The 3,377-nt window shown below is 25.0% G+C and overlaps 1 protein-coding gene across 1 annotated transcript in view; it reads left to right on the top strand.

Annotated features, from left to right (window-relative positions):
• Nucleotides 1-3,377, top strand: part of LOC123004263 (transcription factor SOX-9-like) — an 18,009-nt gene that overhangs the window by 3,684 nt on the left and 10,948 nt on the right. The window lies entirely within an intron of this gene.

Raw genomic sequence — 3,377 nt, forward strand, 5'->3', positions numbered from 1 at the left:
TAAATCAAGTTGAGAATTTTTTATTTTTTAAAAAGAAAAAATTGACTTTTTTAGCATTTTTGTCAAAACAAAATATTTTCAGTTTTAATAAATAAGATTATTCTACTGTATATAGGGTGCGCCAGAACTCGCGCCCCAGAGAAAAATTTTAAGTAAGATAATTTTGGCATTAATTTTTTGACATTTGACATTTTTTATGTCTAATGATACTGCTGATCTTGTATATGTTTTTTTTATAATTATTTAGTAAAAGTACAAAAATTTTGCCAATAAAAGTCACAAATAACATTGAACAGAGTTACAATTTAGAATAAATAGACTGTAGAAAAAAAACTCTGTGTATTTGTCCACTATTATTTATTTTAAACGATTAAGATTAATATAGGTGTACATTTTAAACAAATATTTATACGAAAATCAGTCTCCAGGACTATGTAAATAATTAACTGGATAGATGCAGGTAAAATTTTATTTTACAATTTGAGAAGAAAATAAAATGTTTAGATTTCACATAACATATGTTTACTCATGGTGTCGGTTTAACCACTTTGAAGAAAATTATCTGAAACAGACTTGTGACACCTTGTGCTTCCTTTTGCTACAACAGTTTATCACATATTTACATCAAAATCTCCACTACAGAAATAATTAAGATTCAAAAATAGAAACACGGCAATTTTCTCACACTTGTCTCAAAATATATCGAAACATTTGAATTAACTTATGCCCAGTCTGCAGTTTCGTGGTAACAGTTTTAAAAGTGTTTGAAAGTTCCGCCGCAAACAAAAAGATTTTAAAGGCGGTTAATTAAGGTACAGATGTTAATGAGGCTTAACCGACGGTACCTTTTATCTTTTCTAAAGTGTATTAACAGATTTTATGTAATTGCAAACATGATGTGGTTTTGTTCGTTTGAAAATAGATTTGTTTTAATTTGTGAGAGATATTTCAGTTTTGTCACTTTAACCACTGAAAATTATTATCTCCCTCCACTTTGAGTGTTTTTATTTTTTTTTCTCACAGTTTAGCTTACCTTTACACTAATTTGGGTTTAAATTGTGAAGAATCCAGATTGAGAAATATTTACCTTCCAACAAATTCGTCTTTTTCGACTGCTTAATATGGCGAAGAACGTTGAAAAAGTTGCAACAAATGGAATATCCACCTCCATGTGAAGGTGTGAATTAGCATTCACACTCGGCAAAGTACAGTCGTAAAATTTAATGAAATTAAAGTTAAGTGGATGTATAGCGCAAACGTTTAACCACATAAATTAACAGTAACTGTGTTTTAATTAGTGGTTACTTACGTGATTCAAAAAGCAAACACGTTTTTGTTTCAAAAATTATTTGTAACAATTTAACTCCAATGTGGTAAAATTTCTTATTTGAAAACCTAATTGGATGAGAGTAAGTCTTAATCTTGGGCAATTATTTTTTCCAACACAAAACATCTAATAGGTTTTATCAATTTTTTTACAATTGTGCTATTATGAGCAAAGGGTAGCGTAAAAACTGTTTTATAAACTGAAAATACCGAAATAAAATTAAAAAATCCAGTTCTTGACATAAAAATGTCTCTTGAACTCGAAGTTACCCCAAAAAATAATGTAATCTTAGATTTTGTGTCCGGTACAGACACTAATTGCTGCAATTAAGAAATTCCCAAAAATATTCTCAATTCCTCTGAATTCCAACCACTCATGTAAATGTGTTTGATTTGGAATTAGTTGTACAAATTTTTGGAATTTAATCGGAAATTGCTTGGAATTATTTGGAATTAATTGTGAATTACTAGAATTTTTATTTTTTTTTTTATTACGAGTATAATTATATATTTTTTTCTTATTATGTTTATTTTTAATTATTTTGGGGTTGGGTTGAGTAGTTAATTACGATATTTTTTCTATTGTTTCATCTTTATTTATTATTATTTTTTATTATATTGGGGTTGAGTTAAATAGCCTTCGGCTAGACTTCGCCCCACAGAGTTTTTATTTCTTATTTTATTTATTATTTTTTTTTTTTTCAATAAAGGCCTATTATTATTTTTTCCTAGAATTGCTGGAATTATTTTGGAATTACTGGAATTTTTATGAAATTACTGGAATTTATTATTTTACATTGTGATTATATTTTTTTTTCCTCTTATTATATATTTTTTACATTATTTTGGGGTTTGGTTGAGTAGTTTATTATGATATTTTGTTGTTGTTTGATTTTATATTTTTTATTATTATTATATTTTTTTCTCTTATTTTTTCATTATTTTGGGGTTGAGTTGAGTAGCCTTCGGATATACTTCGCCCCCCCAGAATTCGTATTTTTTATTTTATTTGTTTACTTATTTATTTTTTAATTTATTTCCAAAAAAGGCCTATTATTATTATTATTATTTTGCTGGATTTTCGGAATTATTGGAATTCTTTTTGAAATTACTGAACTGAAATTCTTTTTAGAATTTAATCAGAAATGGCTTGGAATTATTTGGCATTATTGAAATTATCTTTGGATTATTTGGAATTACTGGAATCACTTATGAATTACTGGATTTTTTTATTTTTTATTATTAATATTATATTTTTTTATCTTATTATATTTTTGTTATTATTTTGGGGTTGAGTTGAGTAGTTTATTATGATTTTTTTTTGTTGTTTAATTTTATATTTTTTATTATTATTATTATATTTTTTTTTCTCTTATTATATATTTTTTTATTATTTTGGGGTTGAGTTGAGTAGCCTTCGGCTAGACTTCGCCCCACAGAATTTGTATTTTTTATTTTGTTTATTTATTTATTTTTTTTCCAATAAAGGCCTATTATTATTATTATTTTTTTTCTGAAATTGCTGGAATTTTTTTGGAATCACTGGATTTTTTTTTTTTTGGAATTACTGAAATTCTTTTTGAAATAACTGAAATTCTTTTTGGAATTTAATCGGAAAATGCCTGGAATTATTTAGAATTATTGAATTACTTATGAATTAGTGGAATTTTTAAATTTTTATAACTATTATTAATATATACTTTTTCTCTTATTATATATTTTTTGAGTTTGTATTTTTCATTTTATTTATTTTTTTTCCAATAATCATTATTAATATTATTTTTCTGAAAATAATGGATTTTTTTGTAAATCACTGGAATTCTTTTTAAACTTGCTGATATTATCTTTGGATTGTTTGTAATTTTTATTATTGTTATAATTTTTTTTCTCTTATTATATTTTTTAAAATTATTTTGGGGTAGAATTGAGTAGTTTATTATATTTTCTTTGTTGTTTAATTTTATATATTTTTTCTCTTATTATAAATTTTTTTATTATTTTGGTATTGAGTTGAGTAGCCTTCGGCTAGACTTCGCCTAGACTTCGCCCCA

This window comes from Tribolium madens, unplaced genomic scaffold (genome assembly GCF_015345945.1).
Source record: "Tribolium madens isolate multiple individuals breed KSU strain unplaced genomic scaffold, Tmad_KSU_1.1 Scaffold_11;HRSCAF=98;Tcas5.2_LG3b, whole genome shotgun sequence".
Taxonomy (NCBI): Eukaryota; Metazoa; Arthropoda; class Insecta; order Coleoptera; family Tenebrionidae; genus Tribolium; species Tribolium madens.